This window comes from Ursus americanus, chromosome 10 (genome assembly GCF_024610735.1).
Source record: "Ursus americanus isolate L20-20 chromosome 10, mUrsAme1.1.p, whole genome shotgun sequence".
In the NCBI taxonomy this organism is placed as follows: Eukaryota; Metazoa; Chordata; class Mammalia; order Carnivora; family Ursidae; genus Ursus; species Ursus americanus.
This window is the reverse complement of record NC_142136.1, coordinates 67,507,322-67,517,558: the sequence shown is the minus strand read 5'-3', so window position 1 is coordinate 67,517,558 and position 10,237 is coordinate 67,507,322. Positions and strand designations below refer to the sequence as shown.

Sequence of the window (10,237 nt, the reverse complement as noted above, 5' to 3'; positions counted from 1 at the left end):
TCCTAGCAACCACCAATCTACTTTCCACGGATTTTTAATTAATTTGTTACACAATATACATAACATCAAATATTAGAATGCGTCCCTTAGCATGACTGAAAAGAAATAAAACCCGAAGCAGCTTTGATTTGGTATAGAGGTATAGAATCAATCTCCTTCCCCTGTGACCTTGGACAAGTTGTTGAACTGGATTTCGTTTCTTGGTAAGATGAAGTTTAGACGGTGTGTGAGGGCGCCTTCAGGTTAAAAAATAAACCAGCAAAAACAAAAAAACAAAAGAAACCCTCTGGCTATAATCCAATACTCCACCCTAGGTAGCCTTTCCTGGGCTTCCTTAATAATGTCTTTCTATCATTAAGATTTCATACCAGAACTGCTGCAGCCCGCTGCCCTCCCCGCGAAGGGCCCTACAGAAGATGTTTCCTCTTTTTCTTCTTGGCCGTCCAGTTATTTCTGGGGTGGCCGAGGAGAGAGAAACTGCAGAGCCCAGAAGCCGAGGCTCCGCGAGCGCCGTACCCGCAGGAAGCCTCGCCCAGCCCGGGACCCCACCCTCCCGCGGCGCCCCTGGAGAGAGCCGGCAACCGCGCGCGCCACCGGCGCGGGAGGGGCGCGGCGCGCGGAGGCGGAGCCAGCGACTTCCGCAGCCAATCCCGGCGGCGGCGCGTCCCGGGGGTCCGCGGCTCGCCGGGCGCGCAGGGGGCGGGGCTCCGCTTGACAGTGGCGGTCGCCGGGCAGCAGAGCCGGGGCGCATCGAGTGGAGCGCAGCTCAGGGAGCGCGAGCGGCACACGCGGCGGCAGCGGCGGCGGCAGCGCCCGGTCCCCGCCGTATCCGGCTCTCGGCGCAGAGAAGTAGCCCCCCGCAGCGGCGGCGTGCGGGCGATGCTGCGGGTCTCCTCGGGCGCCGGTGTCCTGGCCTCTTCCTAAAGGTACCCAGCCCCTCTCGCCCCCTCGTCCGGCGCACCGCAGCGCCCGGCAAGTGGCTTTGTGAAGCTCTAGGCTCCCCGGACCGAGTGGTGGGCTGGGAGCGGGGTGGGTGGGGCTGGGCGGGGCTGCGCCGCCTGGGCCGCTTTCCCCGTGAGGAAGAGGGTGGGGGCAGAGGGAAGCCGGGTGGGGGGAGGAGGGCTGTCTCAGGGCAGCAGCTGGCTGCATCCCCATCCTCCATCCTCCTGTCTCCATGTGGTTTGAAAGAGGTTTTGTTCCAGGAGAAAGTTTGATGCTGAGACTTGAGGAGCCAGACTCGGGGGGTCCCTGAGGCCCGCACCTTTAAAGAGAGTCAGAGCACCCTGTTGAGGACTCCTGTGTTCTGAAAATGGGCATGCAGGAACCCATGCCACTTTCTGACCCAAACAGCATTCCTGACACAGGCCCTTTCTTGAGGAAATTCCTCTGTGGGAATCCCCCTTAGGGAGGGGCTTTCGAATACTGGGCATCCAGAGCCCCCACATTATGGCTTTTGCTTGAAAACAGTGCAGCAGGTTGTCAGTATCCCCCATGTTCTCTACCCCTAGAATGGGCGCTACCAATATCTATGCTCTAGGAGCCTCAAAAATTTAAGTTTGCCTTCTAATTAAAGATCCCCCAAACACCAAAGTGTCCAAGGTGCCAATAATTACTTATGTCAAATCTTGAATAGTTTCTTATTGCCATATGCTTCCAATCAGCTTTCCTTGAGTGCTGGGCGGGTGCTGTGCAGCACAGGAAAGGGAGGAGAAGTTAATAGTTCTGCTCTTAGGATGGGAGGTGGGAACAAAGAATACAGAACATGTGTACCCACTTGAAGATAGGAGAAAGTTGTAACCTTCAAAATAAGGTGGGTTAGGTGGGAATTATTTGCTTTACAAAATTTTCCTCCAATGCAGAGAAATGATTAGTTAGAACTGAGTTTTACAGGAGATTGTGGGAATAGGCCTATCATAAAGTAGTTCTGAGTAGAGGTGGTAACATGTAGATATCTGGTTGACTTGAAATTAACAGATTTCAACAAATATATATAGATTCTGTTCAATTCTAATCAAGCTTTCTGATCATATACATGGATTATCAAGTTTACTTTATTCATTTCTAACCAAGACATATTCATACCATAAGACAACTTCATAATACCAATTTTTGTGCTCTGGAGACACCCTTGGCCAAGGACACAGACATCCTGTTCTGATCTATAAGATTTACCCCGACACCAGGTAACATAACTTCTCTAAGAACATTTATGTCTTAAAGACAAGGAAGCTTCCTCAGTGGTGACACAACAGTGTTCAAATATTGAGCACATACTATGTGCCAGATATATCACCAAGTTTTTGCATGAATTGTGACCTTAAATCTCACAGTCAACTTGATGAAATATTATTACTTACCCTGTTTCAGAGACAAAAGAGATTATGTAATTTTCCCAAGATTATATGTCAAGTAAGTGATAGAGGTGGGATTTGAACCTGGATCTGTTTGATTTCCTGCCCCTGCTCTTTACCACTACTCTATGCTATCTCCCAGCCACTCTTGAGAGATAGTTGCCATATTATAATGTAGTGGGAAATCAAAATATGGCAAATACTATTTCTAATGGCCTCCTGGATTCAAGCCCTTTTATAGACTATTTCTCCCTCTGGGAACCTAACACTGTATGCCTATGCCCAGCAAGTATTCCCTTCACCAAAGGGCAGCCTCAGGAACTCGCCAGATTCCCCCTAAGCCCCCGTCCCCAGCACGTAAATCACATGGAAATCTCCAGACATACAAACTCCTTGTCCTTTCAGAGAAGTTGGTTCTGGAACACAGGTGACCAAGTGTTTCCCTCACTGCCACTTAAGGAGCAGTCCCTACCCTCTCAGTCATCCAAGTCTGTTTTAGCTCTGCACATATAAGTACACACCACCAGTTGGCAGCAACACATCTCCTGCAGTGTTCACACTGGCACACTCATCTTCCTGTACCAACTGTCAGAGAATTCCTGACACAGACCAGCCTACTTAAAAGGAAAAACTGAAACAAGGTTGCTGGGGACAATGGTATTAGTCCAGGGAACTCCTGGATTCTCCACTGCTGACCAGAAAGGAAATTAACATAGGGCCCCAGGAGCAGGAAGCAGGCCTTCTCCATGGTGTGAAATGCCACATACATGGTGTAGCCCGTTGTCAACACTGCTGAAGATATGTGTTCACCTATTTACCTGTTATCTTGGTGATGCGTGTGGCTACACACCTATTTCTGATTTGATTACTCACTTTTATACTAGCACAGTTGTCACTGATGAATGGTATCAAAAATTGATGTCACAGTTGCGAAACAGTACGTTTTGAAGCTGTGCCTAAAAAATCATGTGTGTTATAACCGACGGCCATTGTTATATCATTTCTCCTCCCTAGGGGTGTGTGTGTGTGTGTGTGTATCATTTCTCCTCCCTAGGGGTGTGTGTGTGTGTGTGTGTGTGTATTTTCTCTCCCTTGGTATAGTTTTCGACTCTCTCTGGTTCCAAAATGATTTGAAGTACCAAGTCTAAAGAGAAATAGATGCATTTTTGAGCTGAGGCCATATGCTGCCTGGAAACATATCTCTGTAGTTGGCATTTTACTCATGTTACTGTAGTGCTAAGAACCTCAAAGTCCCGTATGCATGCTTTGGGATTTCAAATGGACTCTCCTGTCTAATTATTTCACTCCTTCCCCTGCAGCAGTAGGAAGGTTTGAGTTTAGAATACAGCCCCAGCACCTCCCCTCTAAATTCTCTAAACTGCCAAAAACTGGAGCAGCGCTAATTAAAGTTGGGAAAGTAGAACACGAGGTTTGCTCATTGTCACACTCTTGGAGGAGAATGGGAAACATACCAAAAACATTGCTGGGGATAAGGCGTGATGTAGACTTCTTTAAAATGACTAGTGATGTACAAATTGATACTGCACTGTTTGCTTAAAGTTAGGTTTGTGCAGATACCTCATTAACTTAAAACTGTCCAGTATCAACAAACTTCTACTCTATTCTATTCTATTCTATTCTATTCTATTCTATTCTATTCTATTCTATTCTATTCTGTTCTGTTCTATTCTATTCTATTTATAACACTTCTCATTAACTAGCTATCCATTTTTATTTCCATATTTCATCAAATCTGAAATGTCGTCAGTTGTAAGAAATAACATTATTTTTATGTTACACAAGAAGAAGAAAATACTGCTGGTTTTAACACGCATGCCACCTTAATAGTCGTCTTCCATGACACTTTGTGAATCAGTCACACTGCTCTCCAATTGCTTTCAAGCCTCCATCTCTTCCGTAGGTTTTGGTACTTTTTCCTGTTCATTCCTTCATTAGTGTTGCTTCCCTAAGCAATCTGTGTTAGGCAATGGGTTTGCATATATCTCAGTAACACACTGTAACAGATTCCTCTTCTGTGTTTTTTTTTTTTTTCCCAATCTGGTAAAGCATTTGGATCTTGCTTTGCAAGGTAATATGGAAATGCCAAGCAAAGACAAATGTTTCCCTTAGTAATGTAACATTTATGCCCCACTGCTCTGTTTCTGTGCCGTGGTGCATACACAGGAACATCTTCCTTCAGTACCAAATCATAGTGGAACCTTTAGAAAACCATTTAAATGGCAGTTAAACAGAACACATGCAGTGCCAACAATGCCCATAATTTAGAAGTGATAGCAAAATGAATAGCTGTGACCAAATTGATGCATGTGCAGAGAAATGACTGGTGCTGTGACTACTGCCAAGTCATCAGCAGTTTTAAGATACCATCAATATTAAGACACATCCTGATTTCAGAGATGTTAAAATGTGAAAAAAAAAAGAACCATATCCATGAAATATGCTAATCTGTGCCTACTTAATTTCATCAACCTTGTTGATTCGTTCATTCATATAGTCACTCATTTTGTTAGACCAAGCTCCAGGGAGGCAAGGACTTTTTCTGTCTTGTTCTCTACTATATGCTAGCCACTTAGGGATAGTCCATGACATGTAGTTAATCTGCTTGGTAAATAAATATCTGTAGAACGAGTGAACGAATATCCTCCCACGGAAGGCATGGAGACACACAAGTAGTTCACTGCTGCTTAGAAAATGTATTCTTAAAATTATGACATTGACAGAAATGCCAGACATAGAAAAAGGGTATAAGCCAGCATTAAGTCCTTGATTTTAGTTACAGACTCCTATTCAAAATATGTCATGCCATTACAAAAACTCGTTCAGGGCAGAAGAAATTTCATTGTAGCTTTCATCAATCTTGACCACGGAAAGAATTTATAACAACTTAATACTTTGATTCTTTCATACGATCCCAAATCATAAATTGCTTGAATTTTGTGCTTAGTTCAATTTCATGTACTTGTCCTATTGGATATTTGACAGTAGCCAGAATTAATAGGCACATGCTTTTCCTTCAGTAGGCTCCTCTGAAACAGAAATTCAGTGCTGGTGACCTTGTCTGGACGTGCATCTCTCTGAGAGAATGTATGTGCTTATAGACACTCACGCCCTTTAAGGCCTTGCCTTACAGTCTACCTTTTAACCCCCCAAAAAGGCCATCTTGACATTTTGACAAAGAAAAAGACGAAAAGGAAAGAGGAAAGCCTTGATAGGCAATACAGACCTCCGTCTGTCAGTGCTTCTGCTTCCTTATTGCTTCCTAGTCAAGCAGAACGCACTTGTAGGCCAAACAGGAAGCTATATGAAGATGCGACAGAAGGAGTGGCAGGGAAGCTGAGCTTAGCAGCAGGCTCTGAAGCAGTCCTGAGGATCCAAAGTGAATAATTAGCATTGCCCAAATAACCCCACAGTCTATGAATGTGATAGCCAGACCTGCAAAGATACACCCCGATTCCAGTTCAGTTAAAGGTGGGACCTCCAGGGGCGCCTGGGTAGCGCAGTCGTTAAGCGTCTGCCTTCGGCTCAGGGCGTGATCCCGGCATGCTGGGATCAAGCCCCACATCAGGCTCCTCCACTATGAGCCTGCTTCTTCCTCTCCCACTCCCCCTGCTTGTGTTCCCTCTCTCGCTGGCTGTCTCTCTGTCAAATGAATAAATAAAGTCTTAAAAAAAAAAAAAAGGTGGGACCTCCAAAACACATGTGTAACTAACGAAGGTCACTTGTGAGCTTCTAGTATACATTCAGCCCGCTTGCTTAGGGAAGAAGCAACAGTGTGTGTCTCTCCCCCTGCGGAGGCAAAGCAGTATGTGCTGTGAAGGAACTTGGTGGATAGATCAGAGCTGTCTCTTTCACATAATAGAAAATAATCATTAATTCCATTTTTTTGGCTATACGTTAAAGGAACTTATGTATAATTAAGTATTGTTAACATGGGCCAGACAGATGACAAATGACAAAAATAATTTAAAGATTGCATTTATTTATTAATTTATTTAGAGAGCTTGCGCACACTTTCACGTGAGTGGGGGATGGGGCAGAGGAAGAGAGAAAATCTCAAGCAGACTCCACACTGAGCATGGAGCCGACCTGGGGCTTGAACTCACGACCCTGAGATTATGATGTGAGTCGAAATCAAGAGTCAGATGCTTAACCACCTGAGCCTCCCAGGCTCCCCAAAGACAAAAATAATTTAAAACTTGTTTTTACTGAACACACAGGGCGGGATGAAAGAAGAACAGAATAATCTTAGCTGCCAATTCTGTGATTATATGGGATGTTTTAATCACGTATGGTAAGACATGCAGACATGGAAATGACTGTGGAATTTATTGTGCTCACAGATCCCTAGAAGCAGGAGGCACATAAGTCATGCAGGGCCACGTGGTGGTGGAGGGAGTAAGGAGTGAATGTGGGCAAGAGAAGAAGCAGGAGAGGCAGGGCAAGCCAGGTTTAGGACTGAATAATTTCAGAGAGTTTTGGGGCATAGAGGCCTTTCCTAGTTGTCTGGTACCTGGCCCTGGGGTGATTAGGGCAGGTGGACAGCAGTGCTGAGTGTAAGGGTGGGGAGTATGGGCTCTGAATTGATTGGTTTGCATATGAAAGCACCCTGGAAGGCAAAATATTTTTTTCCAGAAATTAGCTCATCCTGTGAGAGGCAGTGCCTGCAGGGTCATCAAGAGCCCAAGATGTCAAAACATCAGAATACAGAAAATAAAAGACATGGTTACTATATGGGGGTTTTAAAAATAGTCCAGTAATGAATTAGGTCCATGTACACATGGAGCATTCAGCCAAATGTGCAGAAATGCCTCGCTCCGGATCTGACACCTGGTACTCACCCAGTAAACAGTAATTACATCTGAGTCGTGGTACCAGATGGTCCAGCCATGCTCACAGTCAGCCTTTGCTGCATATTGCAGTCAGGTGTGCAGTGTTCGCCTTGAGTAAAAGAAAAAAAAATGAGGAACCACACTACATAAAGGATCCCCAGATGAAAGATGAACCACCCAGGACGAAGAGGAGGCAAAACTGTTAAGTTGTTTAAAACATAAGTGAACTCTTAAGCAAATACATCTTTAACTCTAAGATCTATAGATCTTAAGATCTATAAGGTAATTATATGTTCGGCGTAATTCCTTATTCACTGTGGATTTGGAACATCAGTAAAAGTCAGGAAACATTGAAATTGCAGGCAACTGATAGGTTATTCCTGAGTAAAATTGGAGTTGCAAAGTGAATCGTGTATGTAAATGTGCTCAGGAGTACACTTCTATATGTGAGTTACTCCAAAGAGTATCAAACACTATTGCTATGGTGACAGGTCTAGGCACAGAATGGTTAAAAGATACCTGTACTTTCCAGATGCTGATGGAGGGCTGCAATGAATGAGATGGATGTGGGGTTAGCCTCAAGACATTGCTTTAAAAAAAAAAGTCATTGAGGTATAGTTGACACACAATGTTAACATTAGTTTTAGGTGTTCGGCATAGTGATTTGACGTCTATACAATATGGCATATTTATCACAATGTAGCTACCATCTCTCACCATGTAACACTATTAAATACATTACATTCCCTATGCTGTACCTTTCATCTCCATGACTCATTCCTCCCACAACTGGAAGCCTGTATCTCCCCCTCCCCTTCACCCATTTTGCTCATCTTCCTGCTCTCTCTTCTGGCAACCATTAGTTTGTTCTCTTATTTATGGGTCTGTTTCTGCTTTTTGTTTGTTTTGTTTTTTTAGATTTCACAAATAAGTGAAATCATATGGTTTTTGTCTTTCTCTGACTTACTTCATTTAGCATAATGCCCTCTAGGTCTATCCATGTTGTAGTAGATGGCAAGATCTCATTCCTTCTATGGCTGAATTATACAAACACACACACACACACACACACACACACACATTAATCACATCTTCTTTATCCATTCATCTCAATGGCAGGAGTGCAGGAGGGTAGAAGTGTTAGGGCTCACAGCTAAGTAAATTAGATGAGTTGTCGCCATGGTCAACCTCATGATTTCTCTTTATGTTGTTGGTTAATAACTGTAATGTCTTTAAAATCCAATGACTTTTCCTTAGAATCTTGACCATTCATGTTAAGAAATAATAATGAAAACATAAGCAGGAGCTCCATCTAATAATATAAGAAGGGTAATTTCTTCAGTGAAAGCTCTGAGATTGCCTTCTGCTTCCAGTTCTTTCCATTTGTGGCTCTGCACACATCTCCTTTGCATTGCGTAAGAGCTTATCTATGTTGATGGAAATTGTAGGGATGTTTTCACTGGAGCACAGCTGCTCCCCCATTGTGTTTCCAAACTGACATCATAACTCTTTAATTAAAGTAGCAATATTAGCCTAAACTGGACGATGAAAGATTTTCTGCCTGGTTTTTGTTGCTGACCTAGATTTAATGTTGGTCAGGACACTCCTTGGGTTTACCCACGCCATTGAAGAAATGTCTAACCTAATATATGTTTTGAAATCTAGGCTTTTATGTCCTTTTGAACTCTGATTTCATACACAATTTAGGCCCATGTGAAAATAAGAATATTCAGTCAAATGAGATAATGTCAGAAAAATTTGAATCGTCAAAAAAACCGTGATGAGATTACATCTACACAAGTGCTGCATGTTGCTTTCAACATCAGTGATACTCATGAGTCCTTTGCTTCCTGAAGTCCTTTCTTTGTGTTGATGCTTGTAAGTGAGACCCCATAATGGGAGGGTGAGGTGAGAGGGGGCAGCCTTCCTGGAGCTGTTCTAGGAATTTGCATTCTATTTTAGCTTTAACCTTTATGAATTTGAATTCCACTCAAATGCAATTTGGGGTGGAGTGGAAAGAGGCATATCCTTGCTCATCTTTTCAGCCCTAGAGCCTAGAAAAGTAGCTATAAATGATAGGCACTAATAAATATTTGCTGATTTAAATATATTGTTTGGTTGACACAGCAATTCCTACCCTTCTTTGGCTCAAAGATTCTTACTAATTATGAAATAAAAGTCTCATGTAATACTTTATAATTTGATAGTTTAATCATCAATAATGAAGTATCAAAAACATCAAAACTGAAATTTTAACAGAAGTCATGAAGATAAACTTGGCTTAACAAATTAAAAAATCTATTACAAATGGGGGGTGCCTGGGTAGCTCAGTTGGCTAAGCATCTCATTCTTGATTTCAGCTCAGGTCAGGATCTCGGGGTATTGAGATCGAGCCCCATGTTGGGCTCCATGCTGGGTATGGAGCCTGCTCGAGATTCTCTCTCTCTCTCTCTCTCTCTGACCCTCCCCACTCCCTCTCTCTCTAAAAAAAAAAAAGTTATTACAAATGACCATCATTAAAATTCTATGATATTGGATTGAAAACTAGACAGACAAAAAATGTATAGAAATTCCAGACTTTGATTTAAATTACCTAGGGATCTTAATATAAGACACAAGTAAGAAATACCAGTTTGAAGAAAAGGTCAGTTACTTAATGGAGTTTGCTAGAACAATAGGATAATAGTTCAAAGAAGAAAAAACAATAAAAAAAGAATAACATATTTTGATCATAACCAAATACAGGTTTCCCCTGCTATCGAAATTAGATTGTTCCTGTGAAACTTTTTGTAAGCCAAGAGGGTGTAAAGGGAAAAAGCAATAATCATTTTGTAAAAGCGAAAATCTTTAGATTTCTTTCCGTTAGTGAAAACAAGTACTGATTGATGTAGGCCTTTTGTAAAAGCTAAGTGATGTAAAGCAAACTTTCGGATAGCAGAGGAAACCTATATTGTAATAAATTTCAGACAAGCTATAGTGCTAAATGTTGGAGAAAAAAAAAAGAAATACCATATGCATATGATGGATACTTGTCAT

General features: G+C 42.7%; 1 protein-coding gene across 1 annotated transcript in view; it reads left to right on the top strand.

The window, feature by feature from the left end:
* The first annotated feature begins 755 nt into the window (after positions 1–755).
* FRY (FRY microtubule binding protein) overlaps positions 756–10,237 on the top strand; it is a 429,617-nt gene continuing 420,135 nt past the window's right edge. Inside the window, exon 1 of the mRNA XM_087865212.1 lies at positions 756–926. The gene's annotated coding sequence lies outside the window, so the exon portion shown is untranslated. The remainder of the gene's footprint in view (positions 927–10,237) is intronic.